The sequence below is a fragment of the Bombus huntii genome, chromosome 10 (genome assembly GCF_024542735.1).
Source record: "Bombus huntii isolate Logan2020A chromosome 10, iyBomHunt1.1, whole genome shotgun sequence".
Lineage (NCBI taxonomy): Eukaryota > Metazoa > Arthropoda > Insecta > Hymenoptera > Apidae > Bombus > Bombus huntii.
In genome coordinates this window covers 7,821,390-7,845,347 of record NC_066247.1, presented here as the reverse complement: position 1 = coordinate 7,845,347, position 23,958 = coordinate 7,821,390, and the positions used below count along the sequence as shown (strand labels likewise).

The 23,958-nt window shown below is 41.7% G+C and overlaps 1 protein-coding gene across 4 annotated transcripts in view; it reads right to left on the bottom strand.

Annotated features, from left to right (window-relative positions):
• LOC126869903 (uncharacterized) overlaps window positions 1–23,126 on the bottom strand; it is a 64,709-nt gene extending 41,583 nt beyond the window's left edge. For 3 of the 4 annotated variants that reach the window (XM_050627046.1, XM_050627048.1, XM_050627049.1), the window contains exon 1: window positions 22,765–23,126. The gene's annotated coding sequence lies outside the window, so the exon portion shown is untranslated. Of the gene's footprint in view, window positions 1–3,815; window positions 3,969–22,764 lie in introns of those variants that run through there. The other variant, XM_050627047.1, reaches the window with a different exon arrangement.
• Window positions 23,127–23,958: the final 832 nt, after the last annotated feature.

The following is a 23,958-nucleotide window of genomic DNA, read 5'->3' as shown; positions in this document are numbered from 1 at the left end:
GGCAGAATTCGCACGCGTGCGGTGTCACTGGCGCGCACGCGTGTGCAGGTCGCCAAAGAGGTCAATGCCTCTGCTGGTTCTCGTTCATTCGCATACACACAGTCGACCAGACCGGTGTCAGCGTTTCCTCTTCGCATTCAGAGGCTTCCGCACTTCCCCTGCCCGATCCTCCAAACCAGAGAAACCGAACGAATCTCTCAGATTTATATTCTTATCCGAGATGGTTTCGTTCCCGCGCGCGACCAGTATACCGTAAACTCAGTTATACGCACGCTCACGCGCTATTCAACGAGCTTTTCTCCGTGTTTGTGAATGTACATGCTTGTGGAGTGTACAGGATGATCGTCTCGAACCGCGACCTGGGTTAATGGGAATCGTTCATGAGATTTTCCTCGCTCTATAGGATATTGTTCTGTGCAAAGTATAGAGTAGGGGTCGTATCAGGTGATCGTGAGCTACTTTTCGATACAACTGGGTCAGATACATAAGAATCAAAGCGCGAATTATCCGAAGAGATAACAGTAATATCATCGGCGAGTCTGCTGATAATTTACTTGTTTAAATAGCCTCGGAATGGAAAACTGTTTAGTATATGGCTACTAATTTCTAGTTCAAAGTATGTTTCATGCGACGCACGTATCTCTTGGACGAGTGAGAGTCTTGCGAAAAGTTCGAATCAGCTGGAAGACAGTAAACGCGTGAAAATTGACCTGAAAGGTGCGGTCGTGAGAATCGAAGAAACTCGTAACGACGTCTTTCGCAATAACGGCTGGTTCGTTCTCGCGTCACGAATACTATTTATTATTCGTTCACTGCATTTCTATAACTTATGCCCGCATTCCTATCGAAGGAGAAACTTTCGATACCTTCGCTCTCTTTTTTTTTTTTTTTTCTTTTAATGACCTTCTCACATCCTCTGCATATTTCCCAAGAACCGTTTATCGATATTACAGCGAGGAAATGTGTCTGGTATCGTCCATTTCGATACTCGAATCTTACATCTGTATATGTGAGCTTTATACGTTTATTACAACGATACTGACTTCTCGTGGTTAACTCGTGTCACGATTACGATAACAAAACAAAGGAAAATATTTGAGTTACGCGCAAGAAAGATAAAAGTATATAAGTGTCGATTTTCAACGGAAGATTTCCTTTAATTTCGACGAAGTTTCAAAGCGGAGATCAGGCTGTACGGAGGACGCACACTAATGCAGACAATGAAGGCGTGGATTATGTGTGCGAGGACCACGTACGAGGCAAAGTTCCGCTACGTGCCAGCACGTTTGCCATCGGCTGCCGAAGAAACGCATAACTCTGGGAGGAACGTACATAAACCACGCGAAACGCTCCATTCGTTTCGATGAAACGTTCCCGGAGCTGAGAACGTGCCAGTGTCCATTCCACCGTCCGGAGAACACTTTTCAGATCGTCGTCACGGGATTTTAACGCGAGCAAACACCGGAAGACCGTCGAATCGACCGGAGGGAACGTGATACGTCTTCGATCGACGTGGCTCGCACAGTTATTTAATTAATACCAGATTATTTCAAGGGAATGGACTTTAAATTCTTGTATCCAATAATTCACGGATCTTATCTTTTCGTATCGAACCCAGTGAAATTAATACAATTCTCGTTTTTAATTATACAGTATCGTGACGTAATTAAAAGAGAGAAAAATAGAGACATAAATTGTATTTTGCATGTGTTAATATCAATTAATGCGATCCATGCTAACGTTTCGCAATAGGTTTGTGCTTTATGAGGAGAATGTAGGATATTCGTGTGGTTAATTTAGAAGAAACTTTAAACTCTGATAGATTTCGTCATTTTATTTAGAAAAATAACTCATTATGGAATTTTTCGTATCATATTCGATCGAATCGTATTATATTTATCATTGATAGATTTCTTAAATCGAAATAGGCAATTCGCAATTAGATTCGATCAGTTTGATTTCTAACAAGCTAAAGCATCGATCTGTATAAAGATACGAGGCAAAGAAATCGTTTGTTTCTTGTACAAAGAAAGGGCAAACCTATCGATGGAAATTTCACGCCTCGAATAACAGACTACCAAAAGATAATCTTAGCTGTCGAACGAGCAGAGACAAAAACCAGAAACCAGAAGGAGCGACTTCGGTAGTCGACGGACGGGAAGTTGAACGATTCGGAATGGAGAGAAGAGCGAAGAGAGAAGTGGACGTAACAGGTTGTTACTCGTTAATAAATCCCGCCGCTTTACAACTCTATAAACCGCGTATCGCGGCCAGCTCGTCCGTCCTTAGAAACGATGCTGCAAATTAAAGCAATCGCCGACTCCCTACTTAAAGACCGTACTAGTGGAATCTGGCGAAGTTGCAACCGCTCGAACGAAATAAATATTAATGCCGCGACCGACTCTATTCGCCGCTAGATTCACCGATAGAAGTTAACGAACACGAAGCGGAGTACCGTTTGCCGGATGGCTGGCTGGGGAATCTGTGCCGAACACTCCACGCTCTCCTAACTTCCGTTTCGTCGAACTTTCCTTGGAAACCGGCATATCCTTCGTTGGGTGTCTATTTTCCTAAGCGTTAATTGGGCTTAATTAGCGATCAAATGATTTTTCTATGGCAGAACATTCAAAGGAAGAGATGAAACCACTTGAGGCTGTGAATTATTCGAATGTTACAAAATTAAGGTATCGAAGCAAAGGATATGGATAGAATATTAGGCTAGAATTGCTACAAGTAGGAATCGAATATATGGTAAAAAGTTTGGAACAGGTTTAATTTACGATCAAACTTTGTTTAACTTTGTCGATTCCTAAAACAAACGTAACGAATTAGTGCGAAATTTCAGCTGCGATAGCGTCAACTTTAACTATAGCTTTTAAAAGAGTTAAAGTTGTCACACGTAAGAGTAGAATAAAACAAAGGCCCAGAGCGGTGCAGCTCTGTCAACGTGCTGCCAGAGTTTCGCAACCTAACCGCGATTCGTTTCGCAACTCGAAGTGGACCGAAACTAGGTTCCTGCGTCAATATTGTCATTAAGTTGTTGGAGGGAGAGCACCTACAGCCTAATCATCGTCGGTAATTCGAACCGCGGCCGTGTACACCTTAATTACCAAGAGAGAAGAAAAAAGACAGGCACAGCAGCGTGAATTCGCTCGTAATAAGTGAAAGTCCGCCTTTTGTGATAGAAGCAAGGTCTTGCTTTTACAGTACACGAGTATATTCGCGTGTTCGCGCGCGCACGGCATTGGCAATGGCGGTCGACTAATCGCCAACCCGTCCGCGAAATGGATTATTTGCTCGCGTGCCGATCTCTTATCTTTGGTATAGAAGCATCCAGCTTATCGTAGGCTACTGAGAAAAATTACTTTCACCAACTCTCCCTATGAACGCATCTTCTCGTTTCAGTTAGCTGCGCGAATGTGTGACACGATGACTTCACCTCGTTCCTCCACTTAACGCTGCTTACGACTTCTCGCGAAATCAATTTTGTATTTCTTGAGACACGGCCGTGTTTCATAAGAACTTGGTTAAGAATTTTTTTCCAAGAAAATCGAGCGTAGTGATGTATGCTACGATGAACGAAGCATAGTTGGTATGACGAATAATTGTAAATAAAATCTGAATGCCGTGAAGAAGGCGGAAAAACGCGTATATGTATCGCAATATACGCTGCTATGAACAAGGTTCTAACTAACTAATTAGTTCGATGTATCATATTCCACTGTAGAATATTCTACATCTCCCGATACATGAAACACCTGTCGGCTTTCCAAACATCTCCTACGTCTCTCTATAAATTACAATCGTACTCTTACCTGTACCACCTTCGAGCAAAATTCATCTTCGAAATTTTTAAATCGCGAACGAAACTTTCATCCGACGATTTATTAATCCTTTTTCTCGTACAATATCCATTTGTCGGATTTACTTTGTCAAAACACTGGGAACAACACACGAAATCTCCGTTAATCCTACCGCGATCCGCTAACGACCACGCATCCAACGCAAACTGAATCGAACAACGGAACAACCACCGCGAACTGTGCAATCAGGTCTCACCGAAGAGCTCCCCTTCCACCGCATAAAACGAACGAGAACAGTGTTTAATACGACGCCGGTGAAAACGCATAATTTAGGCCGAAGCATCAGGATAGTTGTGGACTTTCTTGCAGCCGGTTTATTTCCTTTTTCGTTCGTCCCACTGCGTTTCCGCCCTGCATACCGTTTTTTCCCACTTTCCACGACGATTAGACACCCTACGTGTCTCATACTAATTCACGATGCACACCCACTTTCCACACTTTGTCGTGGAAAGTGCAATCGAGCACAGGAGAATCTCGCGAATTCCGCGATCCTTTCACGCGGTTGCTCGTCATCGTGTGTTTGCTTACTCTGCACTGTGGACACTTTCTAGACCTGTCCATTCGTTCAAGGTTAAAGCGTGAACGTATGAGACCATTTTTCATCGCAACTTCTGAATCGCGAATAATAAAACCGGCTGCAAATTCTTTTCAGACTTTCTGATCCGGTATCTGTTGCACTGGAATTCTGGAGATTTGCATTTGCAAGGAAATTCATCGTTACGCGAGGCAGAGAAAATCCACGTAAACGACGAGTGATCGAGAACCGAGCACCATCGTTCGTAAATATTAAAATATTTATGAAAATTTAAGCAAACCTTGCAAAATCGTTCAGAAATTATGAAAACTTTAAAAAATGACTACTTCGTTCGAAACGCTGGATTGCGAAGAATTCGTACGTTTACTTTAATTCTCTCACAGATTTAAAAAAGACTAGGTCTCTGAAGGGTTCAGATAAAATTTTCCTCCACTTACTTTACATCGCAACCCAACATTCCTACAATATTGCATTTGCATAAAATGGCCAGTTAAATAGACTAGTTACGGGGGTAGGATAAATTCAATTTCGCGAAAAATTCTGGATGCGCTCGTCCTACTATTTTAACAAAGCGGAATATTCGCGGTGCAATATACGAGGCAGAGGTATTCAAAGGTCACGGACTTCGCATAAATATACAGGTTTCTACGGTCGTAGCTACGCTAGCAGATTCGATACGGTGACATCTTTAGCTTTTCCCTGGCATAGATTGTCGAAGACGGTCGCGTGATTCGTTCGCTGAGTCCGCGATTCTATGGAACAGCATTACGAACTTCCAAAAGCAATCGAATCCGAAAGTCTCGAAGCAGTTCCAGGGGACCGTGAATAATATGTTGTAATAAAAATGTTCTCGTTCTGAGAGTTGGTCCACTGTTTCTCGAATATTCTTATGATACATTGCCTAACTTCTTAAGGACTGAATATACGAATCTGTATATCGTAAATTTGTCGTTCAGAAAATATATTTAAATAAATATGAGGAAGAACACTTTGTTCGTGCAGTCTTACAATAACAAAATTACAAATTACGTTAATATCGTGAACATTGTCTTGCTCTTAAATTATCTGTCAATTGACCTTTTTAGCAAAGAATACAACAACATCGCTGTGAAACTTGATGGAACTGTGTTTGAATAAAAATAACTTTATTATAGAGTATAGCAAATATCCAGAACCTGCAGAACCACTTTTGCCGCGATACCTTTCGATATCTCTCACGTTGCTTCGAACCAAAAATAATTGACACATCCTCCAATAATGCCTCGAAATAACTGGAGAAACTGCGAATTCAGTTACAGGTCCTGGAGAATGTTTCGAAAGGAAAGGGGTTAACGATGGCGAGCAAAAAGGTCGCCAACAGCCTTTCTCCGTGGCGTCGTAAAGTCGAGGCCACGCTGTTTGATAAACGGCGTCAAAGCATGGACCAGCTTAACAAGAACTCGTTGTCGAAACAAGATCCGGCGTATCCAACCGAAGGAAGTATTGTCGTCTATGGTATAAGAAATTCAGAATCGAACGAGATCTAACTTTTCCTCCTCTGATCGTCCTCCTCGAATGAACGAGAGGGAGAGTCTATAGCACCCTTGGCGACGATGTCAAGGAACAGCACGCGGTATTCAAGGTTTCTACGTGTAACTTCATTAAGCTCCTACCAGAACGAGCCAGAGTCGACTACGTCCCAAGGAACGAACTTAGTCTGGATGATTGTTCTTCGTTCCATGTCAAAGTTCAGGCGTTAGGCGAAGTTGGACGAGGTGTTGGCGCGTCTATTGTCTATCGCGTGTCGATAAGGTCGCTACGATTGCAATTAAACTTTGTGCGTGAAAGGACGAAGAATTGCTGGAGCAGATCACCGGGCTGGGATTCCAGGCTCCTTCGATTAAACCACTCAGAGCTTCTTCGTTCTTCTCGCAATTCTGCGAGTTCGAAAACGGCTGTTTACGGTGTCACCGTGATAAAACACGAAGAAGAAGGATCTCGTAATCGAATTTCCCACGATGGAAATTGCGTGGAAACGACGCCCGTGAGGCTGACCAGTGTACGCTGTTTCCCATCGTGTCGAGAACTCTGATTAGCAAGGAGACAATGGCCGCGCACCTCGGTGAATGTCGGTCGATCGACGTGACCTTTAGGCCGACTGACATTTGAACCCTGAAGAAGAAGAGGGAGCCGCGAGTAACTGCGCTGGACGGCTCCGTGACGTACGATCGGAGAAATCGAATCGGAGTATACGTCCACGGGTCTGCAGATTGATCGACCTTTCTACGAAAGTTCTCCGCTCTCCGAGTACCGTTCTTGCCCTTCGTCCCACGAAAATCAATGTCTTCCAAGAACCGGCAAGATCTACGGGCTGTAAATGTCGTTCGTACGAATTTACAAGGTGACAGGAGAATTCATTGGATATTCGAGTTCTTAGTATGAATGGCCCGCGCTGGTTACGAGCTTGCTACACAGTGGTGCAAAAGTAATATAACGTTTACGATAAGAAAGACGAAGCGATAGGATTGATACGGTAGGAAAACGCTATATACACGTATCTATAGGATATTCCACAAAGTTGAGACAAGTAAAATGATCTGAATGTGGTCCTAGATGCGAAACTTTCTCCTGTCAATCTAATATACGCAGACACAACGATATACAATACATTATTATTAGGCGAGTTGAGAGATACTAAATCGAAAACTATCGTTCGATACCATCCTATCAGCATTTTTGTGGAATTTAAATAGGACGTTGAAATGGACTCGAACCTGAACCAATTGCCCGCGTTTAAATAAACCGGGAAATCGTGTCGATCGACAGATACGAGTAGCATACGAGTAGATACGAGTAGGTAACCCTGCTATACACACGACTAATCTGGTCGCGGGTCGTTCGGCGAAGAAGCAGACAGACGTCGGCGAGGGGAGGCCGTCGATCACATGATTTCCCCAGGAGCGAGATAATACAAAGTTATCACAGCCGGCCAAGCTTGCTCGTTAATCTCGTTCGTTGTGGATTCACGTCCGGAGGTTATTTCGAGCGGAAGTGCATCGCTGCTTAGTCTGCGCTCGCTAAGCTCTTACCTCTTCTCTTTCGCTTCCTGACCCTACGCGTATATACTCGGCGCAGCCAAACCCTCTACAGAATCTTCTTCCGAAAGGAGATGCATGCCACTAAATTTAGATTTACGCGTCGAGCGTCTGCTCTCTGCCTGTTAGGCAGAGGCCATGGCTCGCTTAAGCAAAACAACGATAAAGCATTCGAAAGTGGACGGCCACGAAGCTTAATGGAGACGCATCGCGCGTCGAAGGACGCGATCGGCACGCGACGCCGCGTAAATTTAGCCCGGAGGATCGAACGAGCCAGGGATTAAGTGCTATCCCTTATCCTCGCGTTCCAGTTATTTATGTGTCTTGCCTTTTTCTCCCTTTTGTCTGTTTCGCAGGAACGCGTGGGATGCCAAGTTGTAGGTTCAAGGGTGAAATTAACCCCTTGTTATCTTATATCAAACTGAAATATAACTCTGTGTATAACTTATTTGAAACTCTTTTCGATCTTGTTCTACAACTGGAACCTCTATTGTCACGTTGTCTCGTTCCCAAATTTATTCGGACAAACGAGAAGAATCTACTGCTATATCTGAGTTAAGGAACAAGGTCGTATTGATGCAACTCTTGTTTGCAATGTTTTATCAATCAATCTATATCACAGTTTTGACGAAAGATTTCTAAGATTTGGTTGATATTTGTATTGTTGCTATTTGCTATTCCATCTGGACACCACAGTTGGCACGACGTTTGAAGAAGTTGAAATACATTTATAACTACAGGATAATTTCTTTCTCGAGTGCGGGCATTTTTTCTATAGATCTGAATTGCGCAATAAATTTCAAGACTTTTCTTCTGTTTCGATGAAACGATATGTTGCTTTATTTACATTTTTCAATAATGTTGTACATATATCGGTCTCGCTGCCAGTCGCTCAATGGATTCATTTAATAGGAACACGTCGATATAGGTAAGTTACTGAATCACGAATAGCTTTCCAAAGTAGTTTATGCCTAACATAAATAAATTGTCGATGTTCAGGAAGAGTGAAATTTATCGATATTTTGGAACAATACAGTAGTATCATGCAAGAGTCGTTGTATAGCGTTTTGATTAATAGGTAATCGGTGTTTCATCAACGTTACAATCGCGAAACGAGCGTTCCAATTTCGTAGCGAGCGTTAGAGCACGTTCTTACGATGCCTCTAGCCTCAGCCAATTGATTCTTGTTGCAATATTTAACAATAGACTGAACGGGCTTTAATTACACGGGTGAAAATAATTTTCTCGGCGCACCGACATGTTACGCCCTCGATGCTCCTTCAACTATTAAATTCCGAAGGAAATAAAAGCCGCACTCGCACGCCTTCGCCGCCGTTCTAAATCATCGGCATATTAGATCATACGATGAGTAACGCGATTTTCCTTCCAACCACGTCCAATAGGTTGTCGCACACAAACGCGAATTAAACGCTACCAGGAATGCTGATTTATCTTCATTCTTCTGTACAAAGCACATGACGAACACGAGTCGAGTTTTCGATATTAGGTAAATATATTGATATATTATCGATATAATAGGTATAATATAACTGATCCATACAACGGATTATTCGATTATTTCGATCTGTCAGAATTCTTTGCTAAGCCTACGTTTAAAACAAATATACTTTTGTGCACATTCTCAAACTTATTTTACAATTTACCGGTATGATTATTTTGTACAGTATAATATATTTTGTATAGTATTACGCGTAATACAACATAACATAAAAGTTTTCCGGCAAGCGTTCAAATATGTTCACCAGCCTCTGAATATCCGTAATTTTATAATTAAAACAGATCATGTCAAAAATGAGCAAGTATCTGAATACTTTCGAGAGTTTTCAAGCACGCTGGAAATTTCTAAATAATGGAGCAAACAGGAAACCATGTTCTAATCCTTTCTTACAAATTGGCTTTCTGGTTTGGCGAAACTGCGACGAGGCACGAATTAAAGTTGCACGCTATCTCGTTGTGCCGCCGTAAATCATACTCCCGTTCGCCGCGGGACAAGAACAGATGCGTTTGCCTGGTTCGTTGCGAAAGATCGGATGCCCCACGCTTCGTTGCCTTTAGACCCAGCGCAGTCCACGCGAAGACGATCCAGGATTTCAACACTTAGGTTCGACAACGACGATGAGCCAATATCTGGCGGGAAACGATCGCGAAACAAGGAAGAGACCTCGATTCCGCTTTTTCGCGTGTCGAATCTGGCGCCAATTATACGTGGCACAGTGGCTTTCACAATAATTAATCCACGAAACCGTGAAAGCCTGCGTGCTTTCCATTCGGTGATAAGTTCATTTGAAAAGCTAATCGGAACGAAGAAAAAGAAACGATCGGAATAGTTCAAACTTTGCTGTTACGCGTAACCGTGCTAATCGAGTCTCGTAACAAGGAAATTTCAAAATGTTTTCGAATACTTCCGTGAGCCTGCGTATATCACTCGAATAAATCTCCAGTGCGCCAGGATACCGATCGACGTTCCGAATGTTTGTGCTCCGTTTCGGCTAATTGCGCCTGCAGAACCGGAATACCGTTATCGTGGCCAATACGCGTGTAAGCGAGACAAGATGAAAACGGCGGAGGAAAAATGAAGCCGTTTTACCGCACGCGAAGGACATCCACTTTGCTCGAACGATTTTCTTTCTATAGGTAGTTTACAGAGGTTTATGATTTTAAGTGAAACAGATTGAATGTTGTAACTTGTAATCGAGAGTTCTGGCTATAAAAATAAACGGCAATCGTATAAATGACGACTTGGTGAGAAAGTTACAGTACCGATAAGTGTTAGGGCTGGATGGATAGATCGATGTAATGGTCAATTGCTTACGAAGATGGTGTCAACGTTCAGCCTGTAAATCTTCAAACACAGATTTCAATAACACGGATCGTGAAAGTGAAATAAATAAAGTACTGCTTTATGTACATGTATATTTTATATGAAAGCGATGTCACGTGCATGCGTGTTTATAAGAAAACGTGAACGAACTCGTTTCTTACCGCGTGTTTACTAAACTTTCATCCAATTCAAAGATACGTGGCTCGACTAAAAGCTCAAAACTCGAACAGAGATTTTCTCCAGATTCATCAAAAGCGAACAGTGTACACGAACGATCAAAATCATTGCCTTAAAACGGGCCATAAAAGATCGCTGAACGATGGCTGCATAATCTAAACAACTCGAGCAAACCATTCGGCCACGATTTACCGTAGAACGCCGCAAATCAGGTGGATCGGGACGGGGTCCGATCGTGGAACATCGTTTCCTATTGGTGTTATCGGCGTTCACGGGATAAACGCGGCAAAAACGAGGAGACGGCGGAGTGTTTCGCGACCGGACGATTCTGACTTTAGAGTTGGTCGTAAAGTTTTACGAGGCTTTTCGCCGCCGTCGCCGCCTTTGGTACCGTGCGCACCCGGCGCTCTCTTGAAATAGCGATCGTGGAAAATGAACGCGTACACCAGACGGACCCTTCCTTCCCCGCGATCCGTTCTTCCGACCGGATGTCGTGTCGTACCACTGCCCATTCATTCGTATTGTACGAATGAAGCGTTCCCCCGCGAGCCTCTATGCACGCGTCTGTGACTCCGTCACGCGTCACGCATACGTATGCGCTCGTAATAGCTTGGAAGTACATCGTGATCGTTTCTACATCGACCTGACCTTCCGTTCTATTCTGCATTCTTCTTCCCAATGCAGTTTCTAGAGTAGTATAAGGAGTTGAAAATGTACGCTATCAATCGGAACTTTGAAACCATTTTATGCTCCTACTTGTATCGAATATTCGATTAATTTCATTATTAATAATTAGGAATCGGTGCTACCTATAGGCAGATCTTGGACGAGAAAATGTTCTACGATGAAAATAATTCTGAGCTGACATTTTCTATTTTTTAATCTATTTTATTCCTCTACGCTAAAGTTTAAGTAATCCGAAATTCTGGCTGGAATTCAAGGTGGATTCTTATCGGGGGTCCTGGCATTCAAGCAGCGCTGCCTGCGCACAAAAAATAAAACCACTGCACGAAGAATGTCAAGTATGACCAAAAACACGCGCCGTGGTTATCTTGGAAATTCAAGGAACAAAGTTTCTTTTTCACCGCGAAACACTCGAGTTTTTGTTTATCAAACGATCGGAGGAAAAGCAGCAGAGTAATAATCGATCCTCGAAATGTACGAACAATTGCCACCCGTCATACCAAAGTATGCAATACTTTTATCTTTTAGACGTTTTGTTATTTTATTAGTGTCTTTTATCTCTCAAGTCCTTTATACTTCTCTACCTTTCCCGTTATTGTTTGCATAAATTTTATTATCACGTCATTGTGGTTTATTTATCGCCACCAGCGTTTATTCTAAAAGTTCATATAAACATCTTAAAATCGTTCGCCAACCTCTGATTGCATCATTTTTACGATCCGGTTTACGTACACCATTTCGCCGTTTTATCGACCTACTTTTTACGTACCGCCCTTTGAATCTGACGATCGTTCGAGGTGTACTTCGTTCTCGTAAATAAGAACAGAGGGACTGGAGATGCAGTGTTTCCAATAAGAAGGTTAAGAAGAGAAGAGAGAAAGGGAGAATTTCAAAAGCGCTTTGCACTACGCTTCCGGACGATTATAACGCACAGGGGAGTTTCGAGGGTTCTTCCGGCGGGAACGGCGGAGTTTTAACGGTTAGGGGCAATAATAATAATAGCTTAATAATAACTTAACAACACGTTGACGAAATAAAGAGAAAGAGAGGAGAAAAAATATATTGGACGAGTCTCGGCCCTCGAATTTCCAAACACGAAACTTACCCACGGAAAGGTGGAGATCTCGCGAGTTTTACGCGCCTTTTTATCGTTGGCGGAATTTTATTTTCCCCCGTGTTTCCCAACCAACGTGAAAAATAAGGTAAAGCAAAAGAGAGTGGGAGTGTTTTACAGTTCTCGAGTTAAAAGGTGGCCGAGGGTAGAATTTTCTCTTATCCCTTTCTCTCACTCTCTCTCTCTCTCTCTCTCTCACTCTCTCTCTCTCTCTATCTATCTATCTACCTGTTTGGAGGGCTCGCGAATTTAACCTACCTTCTGATCAAGTTTTATCATTAGCGGAATTTTCTTTTCTCCGAGTGTTCCAACCAACGTAGAAAATAAGGACGAATACAAGGACTTGGAAATATTTTACAGTTCTTAGATCAAAAGATAAAAGCTTAAAAAGGAGGACAGAGTTTTCTTCTGAATTTTATGCCTTCCATTTTTCCATCTAACCGCCTTACTCGTATATGAATCTAGAGCAAAAGTAATTAAGAGCGAACAGTGTCTCCGCGCGAGCATACCATTGTCGAAATAAAAAGCGTCACCGTGTCGCAGTTTTATCGCGGTAACGACCAACGAGGCAACGAATTTCAGCAGGATCGCGGAGGTAAAGAGCTTACGAGGAGAAGAGAGAAAGAAGAACGGGAAAATAGCGTATGGTTGTAGAAAGATAAAAGATATCTAAACGCCGTGGGTTCTTCTCCGCGCGAGGTGTAAAGTTTTGCTCATTCTCCGCACGATCGGGGGGACTCGTCGGAAGAGATCTCCAATGCCGATGCTTCCGGTTCGCGATCCGTTGAATCGTACCTCGTTTCCTGCTCCCCGAGCTTTTCACTTCTTAATTGGTAGATCTGCAGATTAAATAATATTCCAGTCAGAGAGCGAGAAGGGAAACAACGTTCGGAGCGCGTGCAGGAATTAGAGAGGTGTGCGATCCATGTTGTCTGCTCCAAGAAGGAAAAGGCTTCGAGTCGTTTTGTTTCCGATGATACAGAACAAAGAAGATCGTAGAGTACATTGGTATTTGAACATTTATCGTAGAAAATGTTTATGATCATGCGGTGCGGTGCAACATTTCGAAATCTTTGTTAATCAGATACGACTGTCGTGATTACATTGGTAAAGTTTGAAATCAATCTAAAAATGTATATGTATAGAAATTACCAAGTATTTATCGCAAACATGTGTTTCGTAAAACATTGACACACAACATGAACATTCCTTTTAAACGTGTAATCGAAAGAGGCCCTCACGTCGAGGGTTATTTTTTTAAGATAATAAATGATCGATTTTGTATTATCATAATCCGGGAATTTTATTGTCGCGCAGTATGCTTCATGTGACGGGATGTAAATGGTCGAAAATCCCTCGCGCAATTCGAGATAGGAGATCGGGGAACCTCCAACCACGTTCGTGGACCGAAATTTAAATATCTCGATACGTCTAGATATCGCGGTAGAATCAAGGTCGTTGTCTGCTACTTTCTCAACGATAAATACGTCACGCGACGGAAGATAGATTTACAATGGCAGATAAGAGCAATCGGTCGAAGAAGCTCGCCTCGAAATCGGAAGGTCCCGTGTCACTCGACGGAGAACCGCTACAGAGGCTCGTGAAAGTATTTCAACACTCGCACATAGATACCTTTCATGTACGTGTTCTGTAACAAATATATTTTCGATTTTCAAATCTTATCGATATAATCACGACAGACGTGTTTCGTCGCAGTGTCAATGAATTGCGAAAGTTTCGTACGACGCACACGGTATATTCATAAAACTGTTACATAGTTGACAATTGGAAACTTCCGTGAATTCAGATACTTTGTGCATAGAATATAACTTGAAGGAAACGTAGAAAAATTTAATTGAAAACCATTAGAACTCGTAGTCTGGTACCAGTCCGGGAACTTTGCTGTCGTGCCGTATATCTCTGCGATATTATTTAGATCGTCGATAAATGTATAATCACAGCATCGTTATAAGACCGGTACTTGACAACGTGGAATTTCAGATCTCAGGTGAAATTTTTATCTCGATACTTAAAAATGACAAAGACAGTCCGCGATTTAACCGAATTAGCGGAATCATAAACTGGCATTACCACTGCCGCGACGTTATCTGCTTAAGTAGGTAACGTCGCAAAACGACTAGGTTGACGCATAACCTCGCGGTTTTAAATGTAGGTAATGTCCCCGTAATGCGATCCAACGGCGGTCGGGATCAGCGTCTAAACGCCTAGACTTTCTCTGAATGCGTTCTCTTTTATCTGTTTCTGAAATCGCTCTCGAAAATAAACAAATTGAGAAATCCATGTCATCAAAGATAATCGTACAACGAGATCGTTTTTTATCGGACTAAAAAGATCGACTATGTTTCACACTGTGTGTATATGAATTAGAGGAATCGTAGCTAGTGTGGAGAGTTAGTGAACTCCAATTACATAAATTACTTATCCCCAAGCAAGTTCACATAAATGGAATTCTACTGTACTCTAAACTCTAAGGTCGTAAAGCACTAGACCCCTCTTTTCATAAAACACACCGTACATCTTCGAAGCTGACTAAACAATTTCGAATTAAACACGTGGCAACGATACTGAGACCCTGACCGAGGTCAGATATATATATATATATATATATATATATATATATATATATATATATATATATATATATATATATATATATATATATATATATATATATATATATATATATATATATATATATATATATATATATATATATATATATATATAAGACAACAAAGACACGAAACTCGGAAAAGTATCGACGAAATCTTCTAACCGGTCGATTTAGAAATTCCTGTTCTTCCTGTTGGTAACCAGATAAATCGGGAGAATATGGTTGAAAAACGTAAAGTAAATATGTAACGAGCATACGTGTTATTATTTCGATGCGCGTTAACATAGTCGTTATTGCGGCTTTCATCGCATCCCGATGCCTTCTCCTCCATTAAAGAACGAATTCACCGAACTTCGTCTTCGCCATTCAATTTATTACTTTCCATGGACTTTCACGTAGCAGGAAACCGCTGGAACACGCACGCGTTTACACAATGAGAATTCAGTTTCTTCCCGTTGCGCAGGCAAGCCGTTATCAAACCGTTTCTGATAGCGATGCTGTGAAACGTTTCATGGCTAGAAAGAGAAAGAGAGAGGCTGAAGCGAGTCTGTTTCAAGAAATTATCGGAGCTTTACCGCGTTTCCCGCCTCATGCATAAGGAACACGAGTTTGCATCTCATCCACGTGAAAATTTGCCTGGAAAATTCGCCTCTGCACAGACGAGGCGAATTCGATTTAATTGCAATGTACGCGTAAATTCGAAAAGTCCCACCGCGAAAACGACGTCGTGCATTTTTCACCAGCGTTCGATCCTAGTGAAAACATCGTCGTGCAATTGCTCGCAAAAACGCTCGATCGCTTGTAGACATTTTTTATGAATACGATAGTCGAGTCTCGTTACAGTGCTAATGACATTTCAAAATATCTTTTATAACACGTACGATATGGACGTAAAAGTTTTCTATGATAGACGCTCAATTATCGCTGCATATGGTCGCGAGCCAAGAACACCTAGATGGAAAGTACCGTGCTTGGTTTTTCTACGAACCGATTGGCCGAGCGACATTAACTGTGCATTGTCGACCGTGCAACGAATCGCGCGCATTTCCGCGCGCCTTAATTTAATTAGAGCCACCGCTGCAATTACAAAAAGCCGTTCACAGGATCGCGGAACTGGGGTTACCTCGAAACTGGAACAGGAAACGTATTCGGTCGCGCGACAAATAAATTTCGACGAAACATGCCACGTTGTGGCTGATGAGACTTGCATTTTTGTGCAGAGTTCTGCAAAAATTCGGGGCCCCAGACTTTGATGGCCAACGGTGTTACTTTGTCCTCCTTTGTTAATAGGTTTGGAATTTTTGCACAGCACAGTATCTTATAACGGTAATGACGATAACGCGTCTTCCTTATGCAAGAACAGCGTTCAACAATAAACGGCTTTGTTCCCGGTTATCTTTCGTTTTGTTGTTATTTGTACAGTATCTTTCTTTGTAGACTTTGCAGTTTCTAAACGAGGAAAAAGGATTCTCTCCATACCGCGTATAAAAGTTGACTTTGACGAAACGGTCGGTAGAAGTTTGATATATTAAATCGGTTTGATTTATTCAAATGGTCAAAGCTAGGATAGAGCTTCTCGCTCATAAGTTTAATATTTGGAAATGTTTCCCACGGATCAGCTTGTGTAACGTTCATACTGAGTTGATCAGAAAGTCTTTACGTCAGCCTCGATATTCGATTTTTCCGTCTTCTCTTTGAAGAAGCCTGTTTACTTTACGTGGATTATATAGCAGCGGGATATATGGAACGTCCGATTTTAATCAGTGCAAATTTTCAGAGAGCCAACGTCGACCGGCGTTGTTTTTCCTTTCCACGCTTCGATAATTTTAACCAGAGCAGATAAATGCGATCAAAATATAATTTTTCTTCAAAGAACGAGGATGCATTTTTTGGCCAATTTTAGAGAAAAATCTCCTTTCATAAGCAAGAATATCTACCCTCTAATGTTTACGTAATATATTCATAATAAGTAGGACGCATTTCTTATGGCCGACACTGCGCTTTATTAGCAGCCTGCCGAAGAAAGAATTTTAGTAACGCGCAATTGATCGGCAACATACAGAATTTGAAAATTGTTCTCCGGTAGAACATCGAGAATGTAACTTATCGTGTTCTTTTCCTGTAGTTTTCTTATTCATAAAACACTTCTATGTACTTGTTGAGATACTTTCGTGTGTCACTGTAATTACACTCATCCCTCGAACAAATTAATCAAGTTCCGCCTCTTCGCGCAAATATCGGAAGGACTTCTAACCTTTGATAATTGAACAGGAGGGGAAAGTCACCGTCCCTGGGTTGCATTAACTATGCATAGAACGTTTGCCGGATCGTTGCACTCTGAACGGTGAATAACTACGTAAATAATACATTTTACTTCGTCGGTACGTTACGTTCGTTTCCTTTTACGGGACAGCTGGTAGTTGACTCGTGACTTTACGTTATCGTTCGAGTCCGCAGGCTTGTCCTTTCATTTTTATTATTTCAAAGCACAAAGGAATCTTACAGAACTAGAAACAAAGCTCGTCTTGTCGTTTTTCTTTCGTCGTCCCTCTTCTGTAGATCGTTATATAATTACAACGAATAATATGCTAATTCACCGATATTATTAGTCGATAAATTATTATGCAAAAGGAACGAAATATTTGTGCACGGCAGTGTAGCTGCTAAGCGTTTTTAATGTTTTAAGGATCGCGCGCTATTAACCGTTTTATATTCCGCCCATAGCGAAATAAATCTCGTCCATCGACTTTGCCCTCTCGCCGAGTTGCCACCATGACCCGTTTACGACCATGCAAACGTTGTTACTACCAATAATGTTCATATTACGTCAGGTTCATAGCGAAATGCCGGCCACTAGTTTGGTCCACTATCGATTACGCACAGTTCACAGTTACTCAAGCATTGCTCGCTAATTATTCGATAACGTTATGCTCGGTCCACATCATAGGATATCTACATAACTCGCTGGTTAAATTACGTCGAGTTCACAGCTTACGCAAACATTGTTCTCCATTGCTGACGACAGCTATACTTTTCTTTGTTGCTTTTTCTTTGAAGCGCGGCTCGGACATTAAGCGCTATTCACACTGGCACGCGAAAGTATTCTAATATTAACCATAGAAAACTTTCGCGCCAATGTATTGTATACATAAAATTTCATTAGCACTGTAACTGTAAACACGACTGTCATAATCATATTGGTACATTTCGAATAACATATGAATAATATTTGAATATACTACTATACGCTGCGTATGTATCCGAGGAAAGAGATTTTCTAGATGAAATATCGTTGCTACTCCGATCACGAGGCTTCGCGCGTCAATTTTCCAGGCGTGTTGCCGTTCAAGGTGAATCTTATTAATCACCTGCAGCATGGATATCTGGCGATACAAAGGAGACTCGGTTCGACGTTGGTCGAAGCATCGTATTTCGTGCACAGAAATCCAAGATTTTCTTTACGTGGTGTGGCTACTACGTAATAGGAGATTTCACATCCTGCTTTCGTAGACGTGTCCACGTTCCACCACTCGATACTCTAGATCGAGTCTTGTTATGAATAAAAATAAAACATGGAATTGTTTCCAGTTTAGTCAATCGAGTCGTGAAATTCCTTTTGAATCTTAATAAACAGTGTCAGTCGTGTAATCGATTCCGCGAAAACTCGTTGCGTCTTCCGCTCAGCGATCGTTCCTCGCGTAAGGTAATTCGTTACAACGATTCAGTAATTTCTTGCTAACGATAAAGATCGTTTCCAATTTAACGATCTACCAGTAACGATGTATACGAACGGGGAAAAGAAAAACGAGACGAGAAAAACGACGAGGCTAATGAAGTGCTTCAGAAAGCTAGGACAATTGGCGTGAAGAATCGACGACGAAAACAAGGAATTTCACACGTGACCGATTGATACGCGAGTAATTGCCGCGCGGTCTCGATTACAAATCCTCGTTATGCCGGCGCCCTAATTGGCGGTGTAATAGAGATATCGAGCCGGAAACTGGAACGAAACTGAGCGACGCGAAAGAACAAACCGAGCCACCAGCTTTTTCACGTGTTCGTGCTCGCTTAAGAAGAGACACGCGTACACACGAGAGTTAGCGAGCCGCGTATAAAACGCATATTAAAGCCGTGCCTGTTGCGTTCCAATTGAGCTCTGACAATTGGTCACGCGCGAATTACGTTATCACGGTATTATGCTACAAGGTGTCTCTCGTGCTGCGTCATTTTTTCTCGCTGCTCCGATCGTAACCAACTTCGATCAACCGAAACGATTGATAGCTTTAGATGTCTCTGGATTGCGAATGTTTCTGCAAATTCATATCTTTACGAACAGTAAAGTCATCCAAGCAGACGTTTGTTTCATCCGCTAAATATCATTATGCTTACTGTACTTCGCGTGTTTTACATTTATTATTAGAGCACGGATGTTTATACATTTATGGAAACGTGCAGAAATATATCAAATTTAAGAGGCTATTAATAACATTTATTCGGCCAATTTAATAAAACACCACCCTCGTAAAATGATCTTTAATAACACATAACTGAAACTCTAACTTACAATTATAATTTTCGAGCAAATTTTCAGAGCGTGAAACATTTAATCCTGAAATATTTTTAGGAACAGAGTTCATCTCTGTCGAAACAGTGCAAATTCTCCACGCTCAGATCGTAGACGTAACGTTATCATGCCACATAAAATTAAAAAACGTATTAAAAATCTGCATTTCCTTTGCATATCATTGTTGCACGCTCGATAAAACTCCGGATATATAGTGTCCACAGAAAGTATTTGCGCACCATTGTATCTATTATATCATTTGCATAGCAATTCATTAAGTTCCAATGTATTAAATTTCTTATCATGTTAGTAGCTCTTACAGAGGCCAACCGTAAAACCCGATAAAAAGACGATTCATTGAAAACTAAAGGTACGTGCAAATACTTTTTGTAGCCACTGTACACCAACCTAATGCAAATAGTGGAAAAGTGCCGCTTACCGTACAGATATTACTTTAGCGCGTGAAAACTGTCGACTGTGTAACCGATTTTTATTCGTCGTAATTCAGACAGCGGATACGTTTGATGACCAAACGAGGAAACCGCGGGCCCGTAGCACGCGGTTAAATTGCCGTTAACCAACTTATCGAATAATATAATTAGTGACAATTAACGCACGTTCAATTCGTTTTGGCAATCAGCCACAGAACGAACGGAATGGTATCCGGTTACCGTTAGAATTAGATTATATCCTCTCCTCGATTTCGCAAGCGCGCGTACTTTCACGTGTCAGACCTTTTTCTCCTTTAAATCGCGCGCACGCCTGCCGCGTGTTCACCCGCGTCGAAACACCTTCCGCCACACCGCAGCGGTGAAACGTTGCCAGCGAATTACGTACGCTGATAAAGACCGCTCCAAATACAGTTTTCGACGAACGTAGGAGAAAATTAAAAGCAACTTTCTTTTCGACGCGCTATTCTGGTCGGCGCTGACTTGAAGAATATTTGAAGTTAATTTAAGAATAACATTTTTTCATTAACCGTCCGGTTCTTTTCCAATCTGTCTGATGCAGAACGAATGTTGCGCCGCGATAGATATTATTACAAAGCAAGTTTTAAATATTTAGTTTTAATATTCGATATAATTGGACTAGCTTTTTGTAAACAAAGTATACTCAAAGAAAAAGAAGATAACCGAAGAGATAAAAACGTGAGGAGGAAACGAAGAACAGCCCAGTTAATTTAGAATTTTACGTAAAATGTTTAGCGATAGTAGCTTTCGTGCGTTTCTTTTTACAATTTAAAACCTTCAGGTTTTAACCTTCTTAACTTAAACATATCGTGAATGATCTAGTTGTAGAAATACAATTGTCGGACTTTGAGCTATTATATATGTCTGACTTTCTTCGAGCAAGTCATACATGTTTAATGAGATAATTTCTAAAAAATATCTATTACATACTTACGTCAAAATAGATAACTGCAATTCAGTAAATGGCAACAAAAATTACAAGAGTCTAGTCGACGTATTAAAAATGTTCGCACAATGATCGATGATTAAGTCGGATCATTAACAAGGATCGATGTGTCGGACATGGATGCGACGTCACGACGCCGTCCGTCTGGCTAAATATAGCTTGAAACCAACGAGTCAGCAACGATCACGAGTTTCGTCGCACGCTCCTCAGACACGCCTCCGCTTGTGTCGTTCTCTAAACGCGGCGGTTAAAAGGTTCATGAAGAAAAAACCAAATGTTTCCGACCGATAACGCGGCTGTCTCGCGAACGCTGTTCCCTTTGTCCCATTAATTCCATCGATTCTGTCGAAATACAACCGTAAAAACAGATTGTATCGAAATATACACAAAGGAGTGGACGGCCACTCTCGTGCCGCGACTATCGCGATAATCGCGGCTACAGATCCTTGACGAGGAACGACACTTAAAAATCGAACGTCGAGCATTATCTCGTGTTTGCGTTGGATCGCGAGCGACGTTCCTATAGCCTCGTTAGCGGCAAAGGGAAAGGGAATGACACACGTCGAGAATTCCTACGTAGACATACGTGACGTACAGTGGCTTGCAAAAGTATTTGAACTATGTATAAAAATCTTGTATAAATATATTGTGTATTTATGTCGTAGGAAGATTCTTGAAATGTCATTAACACTGTAGTGACTCACAGCTATCGATGATATATTGGTAAAGCTTGAAACAAAGCCGAAAACATGTATAGAAGTTATAAGATACTTACTGCAAACGTACGTTTAGTGAAAATTTAAATTAAAAAATGAATAGCCTTATCTTAATCGTATAAGAAAGCCATTTGAATATCTAGGACTATTTAATACAATGGATAATCGATCGTCTAAATATATTTGTCATCTCTGCGAAATATATGCTTTTAAGTATTCGTAGCTTTTATGCACATTTTGAAATTTGTTTTAAACTTTGATATTCACGCCAAAGAAATGTCAGAATGTTTTGTATAAGATACGGGTGTCTGCGTGTATTCGAATACTTTCGTGAGCTACTGTACGCTACATCTTCGATTTAATTGCGTGCCTGCTCGTGGAATTTGTAATTATAGCGTAATTCAAATCTTCAAAGAAGAATATTAAAAATGGAATTGCGACAGGAGCAATTAAATAAAACAAACAAAACGATCGACTTGAATGACGCAGTATGAACAGCGAAATGCGACGGTTTTTACTCGGTCTAGCCGGCTTGCGGTTTCGCGCGTTATCGCGTCCACTCGCGATCCAATCGAAACCGAACCAGTCGACTTTCCCGTGGTTGTATTCGATGTGATGACATCCCTTGATCGCGGATTTATCCAAAACGGGGTATTCGCCTGATTCCACGTATTTTACGACCCGTCCATTATCGATCCGTCGATCGTTGACGCCTAACGGGACATGAAAATAATTCAGCCTATCGGCACTTGGAACGCGCGTGAACGTGTTCGACATCGAAGCAAACGATCATCCATTCCTCTTTCAGCGAACGACTCTTCTTTGTAATACATTCTTTCGACATCATTCTACTGTTACTGTCTCTTCAACGATCTCGAGGATTCAAAGCTTTTCCCATACAATGTCAAAAATCTCACAGATAAAAAAAATTCCAAATCTGCAAACTTTCTATATAGTTACAACGAATACGTATCCGGATGGACTGCAGTTCTAACAAACTCGATACGTCAAAGCAATCAAATACGTATACAGAGAGTCTTGTGAGCGTACGCATTATAGCGTTGAGATGTTTAATTCGCCAGAACGCCAGTTAGAATTCGTATCCACCGTGACCATATCCTTAAGAATTCGGTTCTAGGCTTACCTGGTCGATGCTGAGACGTGACCCTCTATGGTGATTTCGACAGGCCCACTAATCCGACGAAGCACACTGACACTCGGAGCCCCTTGTTGGTACACGGGCAGGTTTCTCAACCTGGAGGGAAAATCGAGACGGAAAAACTGGGCCGAACAACAGGCCGGGATCGAGTGGCGCGCGCCACTCGCCGGAGAAACAGAGGTAAAACGGTGTTTGTCGAGGCGTGCAGGCCACTCTATCGTGTTGTGTGCGTGCGTATATACGTGTGGACGGAGAAGCAAGAAAAATCCACGCGATCGTGCGTCGCGGCCGGTGCCGAGCCGACTGACTGACTGACTGACTGACTCCGCCAGTCAGCACGTACAGTCACCGCACTTGCATCAACACACACCGGCTGGCATCCACTTCCCCCGCAGCCTCTCGTTTCCAGCTCCATTCCAGCTCCTCTCAGAACCGTGCCTTCTCTCGTGCATCTCGGCCGAGGCCCTGGTTCGTTGCCTGCATCTTCGTGGCCCGCACTCCAGCTGCGTGCTTTCTTCGGTTCGCCACGCTTCTTCGCCCCCTTCGGAGATCCTATTTACTTTGTGAAAGCGTGGAATTCGATCAAGAATTCGAGAAATTTGTATTCTGATTTTTGTCTCTAATTATCTTTGTTTTTCCGCTTTTATTTGATTTTGTTTGAACGATGGATTTTTGAGAGAGAATTTTAAGATTGAGAATCTAATGGTGTAGATCTGTGCTATTTTCCATGCAACAATATCCTGTACTATATGTATTGGATATATATTGAAATATGTGATCCAATTCAAATTGTCCAAATCTTGATTTACTACGCCACTATGATTTTTAGCCCGCCAATTGGAGCGTACATTTGGGTAAAAGCATTTATCGCTGTTAGCATGGTATCGTGTGGTAAGGACATTAATTGAAGAATCGATAATGGTAATACGTTCGTAAATAGAGTTGTCGAGAGATTAAATTTTTTCGATATCGATAAAAGTTTTCTATACGAACTGCTTATCGTGCAACGAACGCGCGAATTTAAAATATGCTACATGACGTTGTAATATTTAGAAATTAATCGTCGTGACTCTGGCCGTACTAGCTTGCATTATTTATAAATGCCTGAATGAAATTAATTGTTTCAACTTCGTTTATCATAATGAGCACAACTGGAAAACAAGGCCACAACGAACATAT